Here is a 26,348-nt window from a genome sequence, read left to right as displayed (position 1 = left end):
AATCTGGTATATTTGAGCTTTGTACAAGAAATAGAAATATGGCTATATTTACATATGATCTCAGATGGAATATTTATAAAAGAAAAGCTCATCAAAGGAAAATGCTAATTCTAGTCAAGTGGCCTTTCTACAAACTGTTAATTCAAAGCTTGAGGGTAAAATAGGAAAAAAATGGTTATTCATTCTGAGATAAGGCTCGTTTCTTCCATGGTATAACACTGTCTTCCCTGAGGCAGTTATTATAGTCATATGCAGAATGAATTTCATTGAAAATATTAGCTGATTATCCAGAAATCTATACAGATAATTAAATTCCTGCTAGCTCACACAGCTGCCCCCAGTCTTATAGAATAAATTAGTGTACATCAGGGCATTTAAAACTTGAAACCTGCATTGTAGCTATTTTCAGAGTAATATCTTTTCAGAGTAATATCTCCCTCCCTCCCTTTCTTTCTGTCTGTCTTTCTCCTATTAAACTACATTGAAAATATACAGTGTAAATGAATTTTACTAAAGAGAAAACAGGAAGGTCAGTCTGGAAGGTTGTGCTCTCAGGCTCATGGCAAGAACACACAGAATGTGAACTCAGGAAGGTGGGCTCTAGGCCAAGCCTAGTGTTAAAGTTAAGGCAGTTACAAAAGCTAAGGATGGACCTTGAAAGTGAGAGAACAAGATATCTAACATCTTAAGGCAGCACTCAAAAGACTTAACAGGAAGCATTCATTTGAACACAATAATCAAATTTAAGTAGAAAGGCAATTATATCTTTTCTTTTCTCCCTCAGAATCAGTATGGCCTAGAATGTCAAGGATTTAGATTCTATGCTTTGAACTCCCGTGGTATACAATCTTCTTTCAAAATGTCTCTTCTTCATACCTCTGATTCTATTTTGCAATTGAAACAATGTAGTAAGTTTGTGAGTGTTTCCTTTCTGTCTTGATGCTGTAATCTTTAGGAAAAAGAGGGGTTTAACCTATTTTGGGTTGTCTTTATTCTGAGATAAAATGAAGATCATATTCTGGAGGAAGTAATGTGTAATGGGGAGGAGGGTATCATATCATGAAAGGTACAAGACAAAGCTCTATGTAAGTCAAACTGAACTATGACAGGATATGTCCACCAAAGAGAAAATGTTAAAGATCATGAATATGAATGTGAACAAAATCAAAGTGACTTATGTTTGAATAGCACACCTCACCGATCAGTTAGACCTACATACCCAAATTTGAAAAAAAAATGGGTTTAAAGAAAATTATAAATATTAATTGTGGCCTAGATACTGCTCTTTCAATAGCTATGAGATGCAGCTTTCATTGCTACAGGAACAGAGAGGGGCTGAGGGGTTTTGGGGTGGAACTAAGAAAAGGCAAAGATTTCCTTAAAATGTAGCAATACTCTGAAGGATTTTGTTTTTCAGAGGGTTTTGTTTTTCAGAGCTTCATCATGAGCAGCCACAGCATTCCTGAGTTCCCATGTCTTTTTTATTACTGTCATCTGAAAGGATTTCTGGATGCCCAAAGGGGAGGGGGCAGAAAGGAAAGCAATAGCTTGAGACTAAAAAAATAACTCAATAAGAAAATCAATCATTTCTCTTTCAAGTCTGTCATGGATTCTGAGTCTGTACTGACCTTCAGGACCTGCCACAAAAAACCATCTTATGGTGTCCCTGGTGATCCTTTAACGAGAAAAGAAACCCAGCACACTCTCCCTTTCCAGGTTCTCTAGCAACCTAATTCAAAGACAGGTGACAGATTAAATGTCAAGGTTCCACAGTTCGATTGTAAGTTGCTGTCTGTAATGAGTTTCTCCTAAAGATTCTATGAGCATCACAGGCAATACCTAATATCCTAAGAAGTTATAGACCCAGTGTGCATAGCAACAACATTCACCACACACAAAGGGTTGAAATAACCCTCGTCCACTTAAAGACATGTGGAGCAGCAATGTGGCCTCTACCAGGAATGTATACATACAGTGGAAATTTATAGACCTTAAAAAGAATGGGTTCTAACAAATGCTACTACATATGAATGAATTACAAACCTTATGCACAGTGAAATTAGCCATAGTGAAATAAATATTCCAGGAGTCCACTTGTATGGGATACTTGTCTAATGTTGGTTGCCAGGGCTTGGGGAATGAAGAATGAAAGTGTTTAATGGGGATGGAGTTTCATTTGAGTAAAAGTAAAAGTTCTGTGATGTCCACACAACAATGAGAATGGACTTTACATCTCTGATCCGTGTCCTTATAAATGAGTAAGATAGCAAATTTATGTTATAAAATTTTACAGTTATAAAAAGTCAAGAGATTGACTAAAGAGGTGAATATTTTAAAAAAAGAATATCTTTCTAAATGTAATATAAAATATATTCCTTAAAGGAAAAGACTGAACTCCATATATTTTAAGTATGAAAAATAATGGTGGAAAATAGATTTTCCTTCCTTCAGGGACAAAGTGAAGACATTTATGTAAAGTGCACTCCTACTGCGGGCTGCCCTTTTCTCCTTCACTTAAGAACATAGATTACACCGGGCAGTGGTGGTGCACACCTTTAATCCCAGCACTTGGGAGGCAGAGGCAGGCGGATTTCTGAGTTCGAGGCCAGTCTGGTCTACAGAGTGAGTTCCAGGACATCCAGGGCTATACAGAGAAACCCTGTCTCTAAAAACAACAACAAAAAAGAACAGAGATTACAACCCATCAAGCCAAAAGATATTACACAGAGTAACTGACCTTTCTGCCCATTTACTTTTCAATTAAATAATTTACAAATTCTGATACATTATTAGAAACCTGTGAACATGTGTGCCATCTGCTGCTTACCCTGGTATCCTGGTATTCTGATAGAACTGGAACAAGTTCCCAGACATGGCAGCAAAAGTTAACAAGACATAAATCGCTGAGGACTGTTCTGGCACTAGCTGAACTCATGAAGTGATTGATTTTTATCCCCTCGGGGAAGAATTACAGTGAAAAAGAGAAAAGCTTAAAAATATCCTGATTCTAATTTTAACTGTAGTTAATGGAAATCTCATTTCCAGTTCTAAATCTATAATTCTGATCTTATCAATCATCTCTGAGGAAAGCAACATCTCTGATCTAAAATTTATATACTCCTAGGAACATTTTCTTGAAAAGTGAACTTTACTGTCTTTTTTTCCTCAGAGCCTTGTAAAATTCAGTAGGAACCAGAGGCATCTACTGGTAATTTCTTTACTCATAATCCAAGGTGTGTAGATGAAATCTACATTATCTTCCACTTATATCTACCATTGGTGAAGTAATTATTTGCCAAACATGTTCTCTCCTAGTAGGGTTCAGTAGGGATACATGAATACTTCTGAAAAACACAACTTTTTGCCAACAAACTTAACCTGGATAGCCTTTAGTGAGCCCTTGCACCAAACAAAAATTAATATATATTTTATTGAAAAGTACTAAACATAATGATAAGATATTGTTCTAGACCCTGCAGGGACTGCTGTGTAACATGTATACACATACCCAGTGACTTTTAAAAAAATCAAGATTCTAGCCGGGCAGTGGTGGTGCACACCTTTAATCCTAGCACTTAGGAGGCAGAGGCAGGCAGATTTCTGAGTTCGAGGCCAGCCTGGTCTACAGAGTGAGTTCCAGGACAGCCAGGGCTATACAAAGAAACCCTGTCTCTAATAAACAAAAAACAAAAAAAAGAAAAGAAAAAAAAAACAAAAAAATCAAAATTCTAAAACCAAACCATAATTAGAAACCATATCAAGATCTCAGACAAGCAGTCACAATCTTTCACTGCTGCTTTACAAAGGCTCAGAAAAGCAGGGTATCCTGCTTGTTGTTGTCCAAGTCATACAGCAAGTGAGAGGCCCAGCTGGTCGTTGAGCGAGGGTGGTCTCCTCAGAATAACTGTACTCTTTCCATTCCATCAGGCAGTAGTGAGACACACATCAACATAAGTACCATACTACAAGGCAGGAGGGTAGATACCTTGTGCTAATCTGAATAGACTTCCTAGTTTAAGCATAGAATGACTAAAATCATTAGGAAGACAGTGATTATTTTGATGTGATATTGGCAGGACTGTCCTTGAAATTATTCAATTTTATCAATTTTGTTTTATTTCTTAGCCTGGAAAAAATGAAATAAAATAAAATTATAGGTTATGCTTTACAACTTCTGTAGATTCTTAGGCCTCTGAACCTTTTAAATATAACGTGTACACACATGTAAGTACAGATATGTGAAAACAACATGTATTTTTATGTCTATAATTTAGAAGAGGAGGGTTTCACCTATGGGAAGAATTCCCTGCCATTGTGCCTGCATTTCCTAAAGGACCCAAGTGCTATTTGCAATCGACCAGCGGGTGAACTCTGGGCAGTAGGCTTTCCACAGGGAAGCAGTCAAAGCTTGGTCTCAGCACGAAACATTGGCTTCCTGCATCTTCAGCTGCATATTTATCGATAGTCACAACAGACGGAATTTACAATAGCCACCTGTCCCTTAGGAAGGTTTTTGTACCAAACAACTTAATGGTGAGAGTAATAAAAGGAAGAACAGTGTAAACCTCTGGGCTAGGAGCTAGGCTACTCTCAAAGTAGCACAAAGTAAAATTAAAATGATTTCCTCGTCTCACTAATGGCCCTTAAGATTCCAAAACTTCTGACTTATTTTTTTTCACTGAAGTAAAAGGCAGTCGGGGAACTAGAGAGACGCCTCAGTGGTTAAGAATATGGGCTGCTCTTCCAATTCCTAGCACCACATGGTTGTTCACAACCATTTGTAATTCTGATTTTGGATGATCTGATGCTATCTGGTCATTCTGGCCATCATCAACATAGCTTCAGATAAAATGTAGTGTTTCTTATATGGTTCAACATACCATTTTTTTCCTTTTTTTTTCCTTTTTTTTTTTTTTGCCAAGAACAAAAGCTTCCACCCACTCTGAGCATAGCCATCAAGTCCATCTTATTGCTTTTGCTACCTTTCAAAGGAAGCACTGCAGCCAAGCATGATGAAGCACCCCATAATACCTCAGGCGCCACAGGCAGAAGGACTGCTAAAATTAGCAAAGGTTACAAAGCAAGACTCTATGTCACAGAATCAGAAAGAGAAAAAACCAACAACTAGCCAACCACCAAAAATCTACCCAAACAATGGTGTTGATGCATTGTGTTTGTGCGACAGCTCCGTCTGCAATGTGCCTGTCTTGAGAGCAAAAAGGCCTTGCTTTCCCAGAAACCAAATACAAAGAAAATCTGAGCATAGTGATAAAATCCAAGAGTTGGAGAGGTAGAACAATTGGATCTGGACAGCTGCTCTGACCTACTCAGCAAGTTCCAAGCCAGTGAAAGATCAAATCTAAGAAAAGAAGTGTATGGTGCCTGAATGTCAATGCCGAGGTTGTGCTCAGCCCTTAATAGATACATGTTTGGTTTGCAGTTAGTAGAACTGCCTGGGGAGGATTATGAGGTATAGCATTTGAAGGTGTGGCCTTGTTAGAGGATTTTGCCACTCGGGGTGGGCTTTGGGACTTCGAAAGTCCATGCTATTCCCAGTTAGTTCTCTCCCTGCCTCATGTATGCGTGTCACTATGCATACCGTCTGTTAGTGCTCAGCACTAGGTCTGCCTGGTGCTGCCAGACCCCTCTGCCATGATGATCATGGATTCACCTCTGAAGTTGAAAGCCAGCCCCCAGTTAAATGATTTTTAAAAATACATTGACTTGGTTGTGATGTTTTGTCATGATAATAAAAAAGTAACTAAGACATGTGTGCATATGTGCGCGCGCGCGCACACACACACACACATACACACTTGTATAACTGTGATCCACTGTTGCAGGGAGAATGATCAAGAGTTCAAGGCCTGAGCTCCACACACAGGCTAAGATTAGCCTGAACTATGTGAGACCTGATCTTACAAAAAGCAAAACTAACAAAAAAACAAACAAACAAAAGAACAAAATGAAAAAAAAATGACCAATCAAAAGGAACTACCAAAATCACAGAATGTTAGGAGTTGAAAGTGAAGCCCCCTAAGAACAATAACAAACAAACACAGCCCTAACTCTATCTCAGCTTCGTTACTTTTCACTTCATTACGTTTCCAAACGTAATGTTTCATGATGAAGTTAACCTACATTCAGTTTCTTCTGTGGTGTTGGAAATGGCTTTAACCTTTGTTTTAACTGGATTGAGGGCAACAACAATGTCATGTATTATACATAATGAGGTAAAAGAGCTGTCGATACAGCTAGCAGCTGTTGTAAAAGACGATGCAACCGCCTTCTTAATTTGATCCGTAAATATTTAATAAGCTGGATTTTAGTCTGTGTGTCTGTGTTCATGACTATTAGGTTAAAAAGATAAAACTACAAGAATTATTTTCTGTGTGCAGAAATTCAGGTGGAAGAAATAGGCCTGTTGTGCTAAAAATATTAAATGGAAGGCACTGAATATATTTAAATCTGAAAAATCTGTCCTCTAATGTTCAAATCATCATTAGGTACTGGTGCCAGAGCAAAGACAGTAAGTAAATTGTTACCTGCTCTTTGATAAAACACATTAAATTTAACAAATATTATACAAAGCAGTTTTGAATATTCAGATGAATTGCTTTAAATTATTGTATTTGTTTCCATTTTACAATATATTCATAAGTATGAAAGCACAGACCTATTGTTTTCCCTTAATCTAATCAAATGAACAAAATTAAAGACTCAAACAATTTGTCTTCACTTATGTATTGATTTATATTTATATGTTTGCTTAAATTATGTGATAGCAATCTATTTTCACATTACATAAGGGCCTTCTTTAAAAGAGTTTATTTTATCAATGTGTGAGTATTCTATGTATGAATGCATGCCACCTGTGTGTAGGTGTCTGTTGTGGTCATCAGATGCCCTGGAACTAGAGTTACATATGGTTGTGAGCTGCCTAATATGAGTGAGGACCACATTCAGGTCACCTGGAAGAACAGGAAGCACTGTTAACTGATGAGGCATCTCTCCAGCCCCGAGGCCTTTATTTTTACTTCATTATTCTGCAATTCTCCCCAGCTACTGTAGACAATAACAAAACTGGGCAATGAGAACTTGCAAGGACCTGTGAGTATAGTAGAGGGGATAAGGCAGGAACTGCACTGTTAATGACTGTGCAACAAAGAATAAAGGGATATGGGCACGACACACTCCCCTATGAGAATGTATGCGTTGGAATGGCATGATGGGCCATGAAGATTCAGAGAACAGGAAGTATTGGGGATTATAAATCAAGCAGCCTTCATGGGTAGAAGTATTTGAGTTGGATATTGGCAAAGTTTGATAGAATGCTAACAGTGTTCAGCCGGCTGCCCAGGGCTGAGGGATATGTCATACTCTTCTCACCAGGTTAAGGAGCCTCTGTGACAGTTCATGGCTGGAGTACAATGTCTCCAGGGAATGTGGGAGATGTAAGTATACAGGACTGTGCCCCAGGCTGCTCTGGTCACTTAGGCTTCATCTGAGAGAAGCAGTACTTGGCTTTGAATAAGCTAGTTGTCTTGATGCGTACACTAAACGGTGTGTAACAGCTTACAGAGAGTTTTAGAGGAATTCAAGTGTCTGCACAACCTTTAATTAAACATAACTAAGTGGGACAAGTGCCTGAGATTTCTGGGGACCTGAATGGGCCCCATAGAGCAGGAGGGCAACACTACCGTGGGAAAATGATAGTTGCTTTGTTATTATGCTCTGAGTCCTGCTTCTCTAACACGAGAGTGAAGTAAGTAGAAAAATATTTTAAATAGCTTATACCATCCTGATAGCAGTTTATTTAGGATTTTAAAATATACCCAGCTTTTAATACACATATGTACAAACTTACTAATATAACAAATTATGGCATAAAAAATAAAGGATTGTTACTATGTAATATCACATGACTTCTAAGGAACAGAAACCCTACACTTTGTTAGAGAAGATAAACAGAAATACATCATTATCCGGGATGTACCCAGATTACTCTTATAAACCTAGCCTGAACTGAAGTTGTCTCAATGCTATTTCTCCCTTTTCATTTCTTTTCAAGAAAAGAAACTTTGATACACTTTTGAAGTCATGGTTACCAGAAATGTGTAACACTCAGGCATAAACATTCTTCCACATCAGAAAGAAGGTTCCACTCGGCTGGAGCTCAGCAAGAACAAAGTTCACATAGAGCCTTAGGACTTTGAACAATGGAAATGTTCTTCAAATTTTCAGCATAAAATCAAATTCATTCTCTGTCAAGTTAGACATCGAAATTTGTATACATTAAAGGTTCTGTCATTTGCTGGAAGAGAGCCAAAGCAACGTATTTATAAAGGAAATTGGAATATTCTTCCTGGCTGAGACGAGAGCTCTGTCAGCCATCCTTTGAAAACATTTCTCTCCTGGATTTGGAGCATAGCGGGAGATAAAGATACTTCATTCCCGTTTAGGATGAGCTTTCTGTTTTATAGCTACACCTACATTTCCATACAGAAACAGTAAGTCATCACTAGATGAGTTTGTAAAACAGTTTCCCAATTTCTGCTGCACATTAAAGCCATCTGAGAAGGGAGATAACTCCTAGGGCCCAAGCTCCACCCCCATCAATGAAACCCAAATTTCTGGGGCTGGGACTCTGCAATCCCAGCTTCCTCAGAGGGTTTCAAGGTGCCATCACTGAACACCAGTGTTTTGCATAAAGGAATATTCCAGTTTCTTTTATAAGTGTGCCGCTTTGCCTAGCTTTCAGCAAAAGACATAAACTTTAACATGTGCACATTTTCGTGTCTAAGCTGATAGAAGATGAATTTGATTTTATCCTGAAAGTTTGAGGTGCAGGCACATTGTTCAAAGTCCTAGGATGTATGTGAACTTCTCAGTCTCTTCTTTGCATGCTGGCTTTTCTTAAAGTCCAAATTTACAATAAAAGTGAAAAAGTGAAAAGTGCTCTTACAGTATGAAAAATGCATACTGTAAGAGCATCATGAGAATACTACTAATTTCACATTCAGTAAGGTTTTATGATGGGATTTGTTCTAGGAACTTCAGTCAATCATCAGTGAAAGACAATTATGTCTTTGGTGTGATTACAAATATTTTGCAAATATTAACCATGTGCTTTGCATTTGAGCAGATAAAGTACATCTGTGTAAGTTACCATTACTCCAAAACTATTAGAGATGGAAATGTATATAGAAAATTGGTATGGTATCCAGTGAGAGGAAATGTTAATGCCACATTAATCTTAAAGGAAGAAGACAACATCTGAAACATCTATACTAGTAAATGGAAAGGAGCAGGACAGACATATTAAGAGATGCACACACAAGGAGAATGTTATAATTCAGCAAAGCAAAGAGAGAAGGCATGAGGGCCAGGAGAGGGAAAAGAAGATGGAACCACTTCCAGAAGTCGGTGTATATAGGCTTGGGGTTCTCAGGATCGGGTGGAGATTTTCTGCCAGGTCTGCTGTTGACCCTTCTGTAGTATGCAGTACCATTGATCCTGCCTACTTCTCTCCATACTTCACATCCTTCTTCCTCAGTTCTCATATCCTCTTCACTTTCAGGCTCTCTGAGAACTTTTTCCAGGAACCCCCTCCCTTCACCCAACATATTTCACCTTTTCAATATTGTTGCACATTTATTAAACATCTAGCTATGTTTTCATTTTTCAAATACAAGCACCTGTGTCTTGAACCACCCTCAGGATGGGACTCTAAGCTAGAACTCATGCCAGTCATATACCTCTTTCCCTTTCTCCCTACCTCATGTCCAACCTAGCACACTTTCTTCTCCTCTCTAAACTTTCACCTCCTGCAGGTGCTATCAGCTACAGCTGAATAGCCTCCAAATGCTGATGAGACTGCTCATCTCCTGTATTAATACCCTATGGTCTATTCTCTCCATAGATTCCAGAACATCCTTCCAAAATCCTGTTCTCACTGCTTCCCCACCTCAGGCCCCTGGAATTCCTATATTAGTGTTCACATCTTCTACTTAGCACCTTATGATTTGACCATTGTGTACTTTTAATGTGAGTCGCTCACACCTATACCTATGATTCTAGTCTCTTTTTTTCCCCCAGTCTTCATGCCTGCCTGAATATTACTTCTGTCTGGCTCATAATCCTCTCCTTTTCCACTCATCAAGCCTCAACAGCTCCTCTGGAAGTCTTTTAAGACATTGTGGTCTCTGTTGAATGTTCTTTCTCTGTCCCCTCTCATGGCTTACGCAGAATGGCAGCTGTTAGTTTACAAGACAGTCTCCGGGATGCGATTTTCATTCACAAATACAAACATATTCCAGAAACCCACTTTACAAGTGTACTTCTTTGCAAGTCTGTCACCACTGGGAGCCTGTATATACTTCCCTGTGGAGGGCAGGGCAACCTTCTTGTTCTGCTTTGTGCCTCACACACTTACCATGGCGCCTGGAACATAATTAGTACTCAGCAGAATGAATGACTGACTAATCAGAGTTGTGTGGGAGAAAGGTTCATTCATCTGCTCACTGAATGATGGAAGCGGCAATGGCTACAGGGGACTGAGCGAAGCTTTAAGAGAAAGGAAAGAAATTGGATACCAGCATGAAAAGTCAGGGGTGCCAGTGCCACTGGCAGACAGTGTTCTTTAATATTAAATTCCCTGGCTTGTCTAGCTGGGACATCTGAGCATTAGGTCCACATAATGGCTTCATTCCTCTGGCTTTCTCTCACTATCAGTCACTGATACCAGTCTGCATCTGCATTGTATCTTCAATATGACTGCAAGAAAACAAAAGCAAAACCTTCAACCTTCTACCCTTTCTTATGTGTCCAGTGCCATTCTTTTAGATGGGAATACTCTGCCATGATTCTCATAGGAATAGCCGTGCCTATTTAATTGAAGGACAACATGCACTTTCTCACACATGCTAGCTGGCATTAAAAGGTAGTATCAAGGAGTATGTGATGAGTTTCGATGTTTCTTTTCAAAGCTTTACAATGGGTTTTTAAATGGATATTTGATCTGGTTAGTTCTTCCGTTCAAAAGGAACAATACAGTTCCCAGCTTGCTCTAAGGAGATAATGGATTTTCAAGAATAACAAACTAGGAATCAGGAGAAGAGGGTGAAAGAGTTAGATACCGTCTGTATTGTAGATGGAAACCTCTCATAGTGATGGTTTCACTGGAGTTGCATTCTGTCAATCTTCCCAGACCAGTGTCTTGATTGCTTCATAGATAGAATTGTCCACAGCATTGGGAAGCTACTTCAGGGCAAAGGTCCTTTGGAAACAGTTATCATTCACTGAATCCTGTCAAGAGTTAATGGTATGATGGGAAAAGAAGATGGAGTTTCATATCTCTGTGTGGAATAAATGTATCAGAATCTCCATCATCTCTCCTTGAGAGCTCTCTTCCACATACTCAGTTTGGGAAACTTAGTGATTAGTCTCACACAGCTACTGAAACTTTCTTTTGTAGTTCCATTTAGAATCAAAATGGAATGTGCCTCTTGTTCAATACAGACAGGGTCAGTGAATGCTGTCTGCAAAAAAGCATTGCATGGCAAACACTTTAGGCCTTGGCAGCCATATAGGCTCTATGGAAATTTCTTAACTGCCGAAATTGTGTCGGATCAACAACAGACAACAATAACATGACTAAGTTTCCGAAAAACTTTACTTATCTGCTGAACTGTGAATTTTGTGTGATTTTCACATTATTAAGTATCCTTTTGATCTTTTCAACTATTTAAAGTATCAAAATCCATCTTAGAACATAGTTTACTAAAGAAGAAAGGAGGAGATCAGACTTGGCCAAACAGCAGTACTTTGTAGTCAGTCTACTACAGTAGAGCCGCAATCACCAGCTTTACCCATTTATTTGATGTTGGCACTGAAAACCCAGTTCAAAAATCAAATTCATCCATACAGTTAAATATCATAGATATTTAATGAGATGATTTTTTTTAAAAAATCTTTTTTTCAGATGAATAGACAAAATGTCACATTTATTAAATATAATATGGTTGTGTGTATATGTGTATGTTGTGTGTACTTGTAGGCATGTCTGTGTATACAAGAGTGTACACATATATGCTATGGTGCATCTATGTGTAAAGTCAGAGGATGTTCTTGGGTGTTAGCCCTTGCCTTCCATTTCATCTAAAACATGGCTTCTTATTATCAAATCTGTATTTTCAAGGCTATCTGGCCTGTAAGCTTCCCATGGTCCCCCTGTCTCCACCCCCACCCCACCCCTACCCCTACCGCCGCCATAGTAGTATTGGGATGACAGATACATGATACCAGGTGCCATGTCTAGCTTTGACATTTATAGATGATCTCTGAAATTTCTTAAGACTGTTTATAAGCAGAAAACCTAAATACAAGCCACTTGGGAGGAAAACATTTTACTTTCACTCACCTTCTATCACCACATCTGAAAAACTACAAAAAGACACGAAGGATTTTGAGGGGGCAGTTGAAAAAATTCATGGCAAAGATAGCAGTTATCTCATGACCAGTAGAAAAGAAGCAATCTTTGTACAAGCACTGGCTTGAGTTTCTCCTGTAGCAAGTTGGGAATCTGCATATACTGCAGAAACCACAACGGCCGAGAACAGGCTGTGCCCTGCCTTACATTATCTCACACTACACACAGCAGTGGCTTTCCACACTATGCTCTGCTCTGAGACTCTCTGGTTTATAAGCAGTTTTACTCTATTTTAAGGACGGAGATTGACCCTCCACTCAGATGAACACATGAACAGCACCATCTGCCCAGCACCATCCCTCGGCAAAGACTGATAAATTAGTTATGTCTGTAAAACAGAAAGGTATTCTACAAAATGTATCAAGGCAAACTGAGATTACACGGGGCTCGTAGCAGAATTATAGCCATATGAAAGAGATCGTACCTGAGAACTTACTGAACACATCAAATCAAGGGAGCATGTAACTCTGACCTGGACCCCAGGTGACCTAGACTGTGGTCACCAACCATCTGACCACTTAATTACTGTGCGCATTGAGGAGCAATGGGCGAAGAGCACTATCTCTGAGGCTTCAGACAAGCTTGTTCCCTGCTGTTGATGTGGTGTACTTGAACTGCCATCTATCCATCTACCTGTTCACTCATCTGGACCAGTTTTCCATCAATGCACCTGGTAGTTCATCTGGCCTAGTCCTGTCCTGTTGGTTCTACAACAGGACTCAACTAGGTAGATCTATTTCAACCACCATCAACAATCTGGACAAGTGTCCAGAGAGAGACCTCCACTCTGTAGATCAGTGGTTTTCAACCTGTGATGACCTCTTTGGTGATCTTGCAACCCATTCCTAGGGCTCACATAACAGATACCTTACATACCAGATATTTAGATTACGATTCATGACAGTAGCACAATTATGGTTTTGAAGTAGCAACAAAAATAATTTTATGTTTGGGGGTCACTACAAGAGGAACTGTATTAAAAGGTAGCAGCATTAGGAAAGTTAAGAACCACTGTCTCAGACATCTTTGCATTTTCCCATGGTTTGCTCTCTCAGGCTTGTTTGCCTTTTTATCCCTTTGGGGGTCACCCTACAACCCACATATAAACATAGATTATAGATAAATAGATAGATGATAGAAAGAGATAGGCATGTAGATAGATAGATAGATAGATAGATAGATAGATAGATAGATAGATAGATAGATAATTTGTTGTGTGGTGTATAATCTGTGCTCTGAATTAACATCAGTAATTAAAGTTATGAATTTATTGAATAATAAATTTGACATGTTTGTCTATGCTTCTGACGTAGTACTCACCAGTGATTTAGATCCTTATGTAACAATCCCTAACAAGCAAGATTCTTGATTCTAAACAGACAAAATTCTTCCAATTCCTTGAGCTCCAGAATGCAGGACCCAGACCACTGGCACCATCTTTGGTCTACAATTTATTAGAAAAATAGTCTTGGCTGGGCAGTGGTGGCACATGCCTTTAATCCCAGCACTTGGGAGGCAGAGGCAGGCAGATTTCTGAGTTTTAGGCCAACCTGGTCTACAGAGTGAGTGTCAGGACAGCCAGGGCTACACAGAGAAACCCTGTCTCGAAAAAACAAAAAGAAATAAGAAAAAGAAAGAAAAATAGTCTTTGTTCCTATCACAATCAACTCAAATTTTGGCCATAGGTATCAATATCAAACATTCCAGCTGGTTTTGATGAGAAACCAAAAAATACACTGTGGATCTCCTCACCCGTTCCTAAAAGGAAATCCACAAGCAGGAAGAGAATTTTTTTCTTCGTATTTGGGGCAAGCCTATGGTATTACTAAACATAACATTGGTAGATTAAATGACAGAAAGCCATATATTAATCTCATCAGATTTCAGAGGCTACATTTACTTTGAAAGTGTCAAATATCAACATGTTAACTGAAGCCAGAATACTTAACCTGCTAGAAAAATAATATTGGTGTGAAGAGGTCCATATCTTTTTACCTCCCCATTTTACTGCATAAAACAAGTGAAAGGCCATGTCTTAAACTGAAGGCTGACTGGAGACACAACGCATGGACTGGAGGGAAGGAAGGAAGAGAGGCCCATGCCATGACAGTGAGCTGTGAGGCCCCACACAACTCCCAGTTGCTGATCCTCAGACTTCTTTGTCCTAAACAAAATTTCTTTCCCTCTTCATGTTTCTGTCAGCTGAACACTGTCCCTAAATACACAAATCTTCCAAACCAGTTTCATCAAACACTTAAGGGAGAATCATTTTAAGTTTTTTCCAAGTAAGACAGAGCAGGATCAATAGTAGAGAGCAAAGCAAGTATTTCTATTCATATGAATACAACTGTCCAAATGTTTGTGACAGATTTCATGGGGTAATGTCCTGAATGTCTGCTCACAGAACTTAAACAAAGAACTAAAGTCAAAACTTGAAAAAGCTAATCAAAGAAAATGAACTGTAATCATTTTATTGGGAGCTGAATTGCATCAACATTTGAATATCTATTATTTCTTTCTGCATGTCAGCATTGTGTACCATCATTATCTATTCTTTAGGGGTTTTGAAAAGCTTTAGAATCTGCTGATTGTCATCAAGTAGCTACTAAAGCCACAAAGCTCTGCAGGGCTGCTGGACCATAGCAAATGCAAAAAGGATGGCTAACTGCTACAAATGGGCTTTCCTTTGCCAGATAATGGCACAACCAAGCTGGAGTTACAGTGCTCACATCTGGACACTTTCAGAGCACAAGCTGTATGTGAGCATGAATGAAACCACCTGGGACTGGTCACATTTCCAATGATACCACAGTGAAACTGAGCTTTAAAAAAAAAAAAAAAAAGATTCCAGTGGCTTTGCTGTTAGCAGATAAAGTATTAAGTGAAAAGAAGTACTCTGTGCTTCTGCCGACTTCACTGTCCATCTTCCTCAAGTCTAGCACCTAATTATTTTATCCAAAAAGAGTGTTTAGAACATGCCATGAAAATATTTTAACAGTGCCTAAATTTACTTTGGGTATATCCTACTTAATTTCACTCCCTTAAGAGTAATTAAAATGTATTATCTCAATAGGAAATAGAATTAGTTTCACTACATAACTTATTTTTTGATTAAAAGTGCCCAGACAGCAAACAAAATGTTCAAAAGTCATCATCTTGATTATATACAATTCAAAAACCAGAAACTCTGATTGACACAGTAACATAAAGAATGAAAAGTCAATACCAAATGGTGAATTTTTTTCTACATGTCTTAATAATGAATCATTAGCAATGAACAATGACCATATCATCACATGGCTTTCATATATATCTGTTTCATGTAAATAAAGAGAATGATCAATGTTCCTTTTGACTTAGCCTAAAATTAATATATCTTCATAAATTCTCTGGTAGTTGGGACATTGAGGAAAAGACACAAATCTGACTAGACTATTTTTAAGCTGCATCTAATAATGATAATACCTGAAGGAAACATGTAATGTTGCAAAGAGAAAATATGATAGGAATCAAAGTGTTTGTCCTGAGCTGGAGGACTCATGCTTAAATGCCTCCAAGGACTCAGGAGTCAATGCTAAAGACTGAATGTGCCAAGTGGGAAAATAGAAATGTAGGCCCTGTCTAATGGGAGAAAGGAGTTGATGCCGCTCTTCAGCAGACTGTGGTCGGGGGCATGCTTACGTAGTACAGGCAGACCATTTCCTCAAACCATACATCCAAAATATTTCCATGACACCAACCAACTTAGGAGTACTTCAGATTCCAGTACTCTGAGGATGGAAGAAGTGCATCAGGGCCAGATGTTGTCTAGGCTTTGCTCTGATGCTCTGTAGTCATGGGTCTCTCTGGAACTGTTTCTAGAAAATACATATTCAAATCTATATCAGCACCAGACAGCTTTCCTGGTCATTTAATATACAGAATTTATTTGTGAAGAAACTGTGTAGAGATTTTAATTTTCAATAAGAGTATTAAAATAACAGTAAAACCAGAAAAGACATTCTCAAAATACTGATGTAGACTATCTAAGGGACTGACCATGAATGCAAGGGATGACTTATTCACTGAGGTTTGTTGATGATATGCTTGCTTGCTAATAGAACTGGAGATACAGCCCCATAATAGTACAATGTAAGTGTACTTAGTGTATGTAAGGCCCCTTGTGAATATCAGCATGTGAAAAACAAGCAAAGGAATAAATGAGTAAATACATTTTATTATGGTATGGAGAGTTAGCTAATATGCTAAGGAAAGCCAAACAGAAGTTTTGATTTGAGAGAGAGCACTTTCTAATGGTCAGGGACACTGGCTAGGGTCAGCCTAATCTTAGCTCAAAGCCAAGTTCCCCACTAAGCAAATTCCAACATAATGCAAATTACTTAAGGTTATGTACCTTAACTTCCTCATTAGTACAAGTGGGGATCCCAGCATCTATTCACAAGGTGACTGTGAAGGTTAACTGAGTTAACATAAAGTGCTTAAAACACTATCTGAGGCAGAAAGTGACCACAAAGAATCAGCCTTTGCTACTGACTGTAAAACAGCCCGAATGCTAAATCCACTGCATCTTCTACACCAGATGAACCAGCATTTTTCTCTTAAAATACATAAAAAGGATCAAATGCAATCTTTACATGATGAAGACTCAAATCAATGGTCTGCGACCCTGATAACTTACAAAGGAGAACTCAACACGCCACAATTCCTAGAAGTCTAACAAGAGGTCACCCAGGAAATGCAGGTCAATGTAGTGGAACAGGGGCCATGCAAAACCAAACAGAGAATAAACCCTCCTCCTCAGTTTACACCCCCTTGTGATTAATTAACAACCTTACAGCATCCACCCACCAGCTGTATCCTTGCTCGATGCCTGACCCCCAACTGAGGACTAGGACAACTGATGCAGACTTGGCTTCTAATTGTCCAGTGGGCAACTGCAGCTTGGCTAAGCAAAGCTCTTTCACTCCCCTCCTCTCTGATTAACTAGATGGCTTTATAAATCCTCTTAATAAGTTCATTTGTGTAACCCAAGGCTAGCTGCCCTTCCTCCCTGCTGCTAAGAGAGCTCAGCTGCTAATCTTTGGATGTGACCCATCAAAAGAGAATTGTTTTTATAAAAAACATATAAATCTGCTAAACTGACAGATAGTAGTGAACTCAGGCCTCTAATTTAGCAGTGTTGTCCCGGCATGACAGGAGTGGAAGGCAAGCAAGTAACTGATGTAACTGGTTAACTAAAAAGTAAAATCTTTATGATTGTCACATAAGTACTGAATTGGATAATTTCCCAGAGGCCAGTGCAGAATAACTAATAATTCACACAACCTTTATCTCTGCGAAATGATATGCATATGCTTCATCTCATTTACTTCAACTGCCTTTGAGGCAGTACTGTGGTTACTCTCATTACAAGGGAAACAGTTATTTTATAAAATCACAGGATCACTGAGAGTCAGGTCTGGAAATTTGCTCTTAGGTTTTCTGATTTTAAATCTAATGTTCTCTCTGTAGTAATTAGTGTGCCCATTGTTCATGTTGTCTTTTGGCTGCGCACCTGCCTCTCTGTACTTTGGACTAATACCAGGACAGGAAATCTGCAATCAAAATGTCCCATGTTACTGTGCCAGGCAGTCATTCACTGGGTTCTGTTCATTGGATGTTGAGATATCTTTAACACAGCTGTGAAAAATACCCCAAATCACCAATGTAAGAGTTTAATTCTGGCATATGGTTTCAGAGGTTTTTGTCTTTAGTCACCTGGATTCACAGTTTGGGGCCCTAAGAGGAGGCAGGTCATTGTGTCAGGTAGCACACAGAGGTGGAAAGAGCTTCTTACCTCATGGCAGCCAGGAAAGAAAAAAAAGAGAGAAGGAGGGGCTTCACTCTAATATCTCCTTCAGAGTTAGAGAAAGGACCAAGGGAGCTAAAAGGCTTGCAGCCCCTTAGGATGAACAACAATATGAACTAAATAGTACCCTCAGAGCTCCCAGGGACTCAACCACCAACCAAGGAGTACACGTGGTGGGACTGATTGCTCTGACAGCATGTATATAGTAGAGGATTGCAAAGTCAATCAATGGGAGGAGAGGACCTTGGCCCTGTGAAGGTTCTGTGCCCCAGTGTAGTGGAATACCAGGGCCAATAAGTGAGAGAGGGTGGAGTAGCAAGCAGGGGGAGGGGGGAGGCAACAGGGGTTTGTTCTTGTTGTTTTTGTTTTGTTTTTTGTTTTTTGTTTTTTTGGAGGGGAAACTGGGAAAGGAGAAATCATATGACATGTAAATAAAGAAAATATCTAATATCTCCTTCAAAGGCATGCCTAAATAATTAGTTCACCCAACTAGGCCTTACTTATCAAGAGTTTTATCACCTCCTAATAACTCCACAGACTAGAGACCAAACTTTTAGGGTGCCTCTGGGGCACACTTAAGACCCAGTCAGAAACAGTAAGGGGAAATGATAGAGCAAGACTCTTGCTTGGCTTGGCACTTAAAATGAAGCAATTGGTGGTAGTTGCTATAGGAACTGTGCAGTTCCTGTGCCTGGATTTTAGCAACCTAGTAAGAGCTGGTGCTTTTTCTCTTGGTGAGTCTGGAATCAAATGTAAGTCTTTCTAACCCACTTGTAAGAGCTGCTACAAACTAGGGGGCTTCAGCTCAGCCTGGCGGTGTTTGCTGCTTCCCACCCAGGGATCACCTCTTCTGTTTTGTTCTGCCAACACCCCCTCTTACTCTCTTATAGTGCCAGCCTTGCTAATGTATGCCTTTATTTGAAATGCATAATGCGACCTCTGGTTTTCTGCTGCATTTTGCCTCTTCTATACGGATTGTTAACAATCCACTAGAAAAAGAGATGAAAATATTTGTAATTTATTTGAACCAAAAATAAAGAGAAATAATAAAGGCCTGAATATTCGTGCGTGGGCAGTTCATCCCAAACACTACTGGCCTGGTTTGAGGAGAGTGACTTATACTTGAGATGTTTTTCAGTGAGCCTGTTGTCAAATCTGTTCGAGGCCAGTCTGGAGGCAGCACTTGTCTCTTGAAGCACTTTCCTTTTCTTGGGAATGCTGGGTTCATACTTCCTGCCCCACAGTCATCTCTGCTGACAACTTGTCTGCCTCATTCTTGAGCAGTTTCCTGTTCATTAACTTCTGGCTCATTATACCACTTGCCCAACATCCACATTTGCATACCCATGCATAAAAAGCATTTTGTCTATAGCAAAAGGGGCACAATTACAACATATATAATTTGGACCAGAAGCTGCTAATTACAACAGGGGTTAACAGTGGGAGAAAAAGTGATTAAATAATTGCTATATTGTCAATGTTTTTTTCTTCAGCTGTAATTAAATGTACAGATTTTACCTTTTTTCTTTATTAAAATTGAAAGACTCTATATCATTTGGGACTAGTTTTGTTTCTTATTTCTTTTTCCTTCTTGTGTAACCCAAGGTAGCCTCAAACTTACAACTCCCCACCCCCACACCCCTCCAAGGTGGGATTGTAGGATTGTGCCACTATGCCCAGCTTTTTACTCAAACAACAGCTACAGTCTCTTGAGAGCTAGTGTGTAATTAGTCCATCATACTTTGCATATGGTAACTTTTCTCTAGCTCACCAAAACATAAATGTTAGCGTTTTACACACAGGCGAAGTAAGCTCAATGTAGTCATTTCTCCACTCTCTTAGTCTATTTGCAGAACTGCAAAGTGTGGTAACAAAGTACCACAAAATAGGTCACTCAGAGACAACAGAAACTTACTTCTCACTGTTCTGACCACTGAATTCCAAGATCAAAGTACGTGCAGTTTGGCGTTTGGTTAGGATCTGGTTTTGGGTTCACAAAGTATATACAATGCATCTTCTTACCACATCCCTATGACATGGAAAAGGTAAGGATCTCTCTCCACCCCCCCCCTCTCTGTTATTTTATGTATTTACATTTCAAATATTTTCTCCCTTTCTGGTTTCCCCTCCACAACCCTCCTATCCCATCCCCTCCCTCCGCCTCTATAAAGGTGGTCCCCCACCCACCCACTCAGTACCACCTCATCACCCTAGTGTCCCCCTACACTGGGGCATCAAGCCTCTACAGGACCAAGGTCCTCCTCTTCCATTGATGCCAGATAAGGCAATCCTCTGCTACATATGCAGCTGGAGCTATGAGTCCATCCATGTGAACTCTTTGGTTGGTGCTTTTGTCCATGGGAGCTCTGGTGAATCTGGTTAGTTGATATTGTTATCCCTTTTTTAAGGGCACTAGTTCTAAGAGAGCCAGCTCTGTCCTCATGATGTGGTCAGCTTCCAAAGGTACTGTCTCCAATCACGTTAGTGGTTAAATTTCAACATAACCATCAGAGGGACACAAACAACTGGCAATTTTTGTGTTCCATGTTTGTTGAGATAGCCAGGAATCTGTCATTGGATCAGACTATGTGCTTTAAATATGTGCACTTAAGTTATTACCAAACTGCCCCCTTTCTCTGTGTCTTTGCTTCTGTCTGTCTCTTTCTCTTTTTCTCCCTGCCCCCTTTCTCTGGAGTACAGCATTTGTGACACCTACTGGTGTGCCTCTAATATGTTAGTGTCTAACAGGCAGCCAGCACCACAGGCCTTTGCAGGGTAAGGAGTGGAGGTAAAAGATGGGGGTTCTGGATCAACTGAGCTTCTCTTTTTTTTTATCTCACAGGAGTCACAGTGAATACTTTGCACCACCCCAGAGCCCATAGGGTAGTCTGGAGGAAGTAAGCTTATACTCCTACCCACATGTAAAAATCAGCCTTCCATTCCAACGTTGTTCACAACACTTTAGGATAAGGATGTTTAGTTGCTTCTCCAGAGCCACAGGCCTTCACACATGTAGTGTTCTTTTATGCTCACGGCAGGCAAAGCTGCACCTCTAGACCACTGTCCAGTTAGAGCCATTTCTGTTTCTTTCCAGACATTCTTTTCTTTGGGGGTTTCTTTCTCCCTTTACTAATAAAGCATCCTGATAGCTTTGGTTAAAAATGACCGAAATGTTGAGTCACTGTAGCAATGCATGGGGATAAGACCTCTAACATTTAATTTTGACACTGTTCTAAGCATATGGGGAAATAAAAAAAGGGTGGCTAAAGGTGCCAGTGCAGTATAACATGTATGTAACTGAAGCAGTATCAGTTGAACAGATGTGGAATAGAATCTAGAAAATCAAGCTCTAGCAACATTCAACTATTAGCCAGTAGGTCATGTTAGTTTGTTTATTTGTTTGATTGATTGATTGACTGACTGATTACTCTGCAAGAAGGAGCTAGTAACAGGAACCCAGGATCACATGCCTGAAGAGAGCAGGGCAGAACTTGAAGATCAAGAATGTTTTTCATTGTGGTCATAGGATACAAATGGTATTCAATAACATTAATACACAGAACACACAATTTGTAGAAACTGTTCTGATTCATATTGATTCTTACTTTTTTCTCTTTTTGTTGTTATTTTCATTTAAGAGAAGTGTGTGTGTGAGTGTGTGTGTGTGTGTGTGTGTGTGTGTGTGTGTGTGTGTATCCCCCTAGTCTGGCTGAAACTCACAGTGTAAGTCTTCACTCTCTTTAAAAAAAATAATTTATTTTTAAAAGAGAGAGAGTGGGTGTGTTGGGAGTAGGGCTATACATGTAAATGCAGGTACTCTTATGGTCCAGAAGAGGGTGTTGGATCCCCTGGAGTAAGAATGACAGTGGTTGCAAACCACCCAATGTAGATGCATGGAATCCAAGTGGGTCCTCTGGAAGAGCAGTAAGTGTTCAGAACCACTGAGCTATCACTCCAGCCTCTGACCTTCAACTCTATCTTTCTGTTTCTACTTTTTTGCATGTTAGAATGACCAGCAAGCAACATCAGGGACACAGATGACTCTTGTACTTTTAAAAAATATTATTTCAATTCATTTGTTCCTGTGCCTGTATAAGCACACATATAATGGAACATTTATAGGGGTCATAGGACAAGCTTGTGGAGTCAGTTTTCTTCTTCCACCTTTACATCGGTTTTAGGAATTGAGCTCAGTATGCCAAGCTTACACAGGAAGCACTTTAACCGGCTGAGCCAACTCAATGATCCCTAACTATTGTGCTATTAAGACTGTCACTTAGGCTGGAGAGATGGTTCAGTGCTTAAGACTGTTCTCCCAGAGGTTCTGAGTTCAAATCCCAGTAACCCCATAGTGACTCACAACCATCTGTAATGGGAGCCAATACCTTCTTCTGGTGTGTCTGAAGACAGTGACAGTGTACTCACATATATAAAGTAAATAAATATTTTTTATATTATAAAAAATTAGCAAATCATTGAGGAAATTCTAGGGAAATACAATAATTTCCTTCTCTAAAAAAACATGTATTTCCCTTTTCCATCATAGAAACTATCACAACTTTGTCCATTTTCTTATAATTTTACATACCAAATTTTGTGTTTTATAAAAAAAGAAAAGGAAGCCAGGGATATGTTTGGTAGAGGAGTTGTATGATGAGGTGGAAGGGGGTGCCTCCTCGAGCCCACACTGAGGCATCCCTTCCCTCTGAGGTACCAGCCACTCGATGGGCATTGTATAGAATAGAGTTTATTTAGGGCATGGGAAAGGAATAGAGAGACAGAGGGTGGAGGAGAGGAGCAGGGGAGTAGAGGCCAGCCATAAACACATGAAGAGGGAGAGAGGGGGAATGGGGAGAGAAGGGACAGAGAGGGAAGAGGAGAAGAGGGAAGAGAGGGAGAGAAAGAGAGTAAGAGAGTGAGGAGGGGGCAAACAGCCCCTTTTACACTGAGTCAGGCATACCTGGCTGTCGCCAAGAAACTGTGGGGCAGAGCCTAGAAGGAAAGCAAACACCAACCAATATCATATTTTTATCCAAGAAGAACTTTAGGCAAAGTATCACATTTCTTTGAGGATAAGGCTTTTAACTTAAAATACATGGCTGTATCCATTGAGAGCCTTGATGGTATCATAAGACAAGCGCCCAAACAGCCCTTATAAACTCATGATCAGCCTTTAGCCTGACAAAGCCCATGTTTGTCACTGGGACACTTCCCCAGTTTCTTGTTAATGAGTCAATGACATACTTCAAAGATTTGGGAACAGTTTCTGTTCTTTTTGAAGAGCATTTGTTCTCTGAAAAACAAATGCTAGATTTGTTCATTTCCTTCAAAAATGAAAAGAACATTTCTTTAGATGGTTTTCCAACTCCACCTCTGCATTTCAACAATAGACAGCCATAAAACCTTCCCCTGCTGGAAGAAGTAGGGAGTTAGCTGAATTCCAAACTAAGTTGTTTTCAGACCTGGAAAGTAAGGGTGTTAACATAAAACTGAGATGAGTTTATTTAGCTAACAATATTATCTGATGAAGGGCTGAAACTTTCAAGTCTCCTAAGTCATCACTAACTTATTCACTCTCCGTTGAGAAAACGAAGCTTGTACGACAGACCAGGCAGTATTCTTGTAGTTGGGATACATTAATGAAAAAGGAGAGTGAGATTGCAGTACATGGAGCTCCATAGAGACAGCTCCAGGGAAAGCAAGAGCCAGATGGGCACTGGGTGATTCTGTGCTTCATGGAAGAAAATCAACTAAACATGGGCAAAGGAGATCCTAAGAAGCCTAGAGGCAAAATGTCCTCATATGCATTCATTGTGCAAACTTGCCAGAAAGAGCACAAGAAGAGGCACCTGGATGCTTTTGTCAACTTCTCAGAGTTCTCCAAGAAGTGCTCAGAGAGGTGGAAGACCATGTCTGCTAAAGAAAAGGGAAAATTTGAAGATATGGCAAAGGCTGACAAGGATCGTTATGAGAAGAGAAATAAAAACCTACATCCCCCCAAAGGGGAGACCAAAAAGAAGTTCAAGGACCCCAATGCATCCAAGAGGCCTTCTTCGGCCTTCTTCTTGTTCTGTTCTGAGTACCACTCCAAAATCAAAGGCGAGCATCCTGGCTTCTCCATTGGTGATGTTGCAAAGAAACTAGGAAAGATGTGGAACAACACTGCAGCTGATGACAAGCACCCCTATGAGAAGAAGGCTGCCAAGCTGAAGGAGAAGTAGGAGAAGGATATTGCTGCCTACAGAGCTAAAGGAAAACCTGATGCAGTGAAAAAGGGGGTGGTCAAGGCTGAAAAGAGCAAGAAAAAGAAGGAAGAGGAAGATGATGAGAAGGATGAAGAAGAGGAAGAGGAGGAGGAAGAAGATGAAGATGATGATGAATAAGTTGGTTCTAGCACAGTTTTTTTTTCTTATCTAATAAAGCATTTGACCCCCCTGTACAAAACTCACTCCTTTTAAAGAAAAAAATTGAAATGTAAGGCTGTGTAAGATTTGTTTTTAAACTGTATCGTGTCTTTTTTTGGTAATTAACACTACCAAATGTGTCTTTAGATAGCCCTGTCCTGGTGCTATTTTCAATAACCACTAACCTTGCCTGGTACAGTCTAGGGGTTGTAAATTGGCATGGAAATTTAAAGCAGGTTCTTGTTGGTGCACAGCACAAATTAGTTATATATGGGGACAGTAGTTTGTTTTTTTTTTCTTTTGGTATCATTTTTGGGTTTTATTGTTTTTCATCTTCAGTTGTCTCTGATGCAGCTTGTACAAAGATAATTATTGTTCTGTTAATTGAATACCACTCTGTAATTGCAAAAAAATATTGCAGCTGTTTTGTTGACATTCTGAATGCTTCTAAGTAAATACAATTTTTTTTATTAAAAAAAAAGAAAGAAAAAGGAGAGTGAACTTCTTATCCTCCCACACTTTATATTCTAGTTCAGGCAAACCAGATATCAAAAGAAACATTGAATTATATAATTTGTTAGGTAGTACTATGAAGAAAAGATTAAAAAACAAAGTGGAATACTATGCTTTAAGGTGTATATATATATATATGTATATGTATATATATGTATATACATACATATATAATACATATAATTGTCCATGATCAGGAAATAGTCCACTAGAAAGTAGTGACTGAGGAAAGGCTATGAGCTATGGGGACATATATAGGAAGCATTTTCCAAAGAAATAAAACCACACTGAAGGAATCCTAATGTGTTTGAGTGTGTGTAAGGAAGAACATCAGGGTGGACAGTCAACCTAGAACACCATCAGAGAAAGGGAGTCAGAGAGGGAGAAAAGTAAGAACTAAAGTCAGGACACAGGCCTTGGGTTTGAACAAGGAAAAGGGGAAAATAAGCAACATCAAAAATGAAATACTAGGTAGGAGAAAAAGGTGCTTGTTTACTATGATTATTGCTCCTAAATCATGGCCGAAAGGATTACAATTTAAATAGGTGGGGAACTTGTGAATGAGTGGCTTTACTGCGTGATGATGTAAAGTGCTCCTGCAACAGAACTTTCTCCCCACCCCACCCCCAAAGCACAAAATAGTCTCATGAACTTCTATGAACTGAATATGGCAATAGGATTTTACTTACTTTCTACCAGACCTAAGGCCAGATTCGTACGTTAAAATACTCTGGCTCAGTATGGGTAGGTAGCAGGAAGAATGGTAGGAAGCCACAGCTACAGCAGACAATAGTTGATATTATGACTATTTAGAAAAGACTGATTTAAGACTGTTGCAAGATAAGCCACTACAATGGACTGAGTACCACCCCAAATGCAACAAGCTGATGTTGTGCAATGTCTGTGAAGTTACTAAGAAGACTTACTAAGGACGGGGTGATGCTTGCTGAAGGCAGTCTGGACTAGATACTAACAGGAGGAAAGGAGAAACAATATCAGCTTAAGGGTAGGTATTAAAAGGTTCGTTATCTGACTGACACAGATGTAGAGGCTCACAGCCATCCATCGAACTGAGTGCAGGGTCCCCAGTGAA

At 39.5% G+C, this 26,348-nt stretch overlaps 1 protein-coding gene and 1 pseudogene across 27 annotated transcripts in view; one reads left to right on the top strand and one right to left on the bottom strand.

Moving 5' to 3' along the window:
* The window catches only part of Nrcam (neuronal cell adhesion molecule), a 283,437-nt gene that overhangs the window by 103,578 nt on the left and 153,511 nt on the right, over positions 1-26,348 (bottom strand). The gene's annotated exons all lie outside the window — the stretch shown is intronic.
* On the top strand, positions 24,095-24,771 carry LOC116080608 (annotated as a pseudogene).

This window comes from Mastomys coucha, unplaced genomic scaffold, assembly GCF_008632895.1.
Source record: "Mastomys coucha isolate ucsf_1 unplaced genomic scaffold, UCSF_Mcou_1 pScaffold6, whole genome shotgun sequence".
Classification (NCBI taxonomy): Eukaryota; Metazoa; Chordata; class Mammalia; order Rodentia; family Muridae; genus Mastomys; species Mastomys coucha.
The sequence above is the reverse complement of the archived record's forward strand: the minus strand, read 5'-3'. Positions and strand labels throughout refer to the sequence as shown.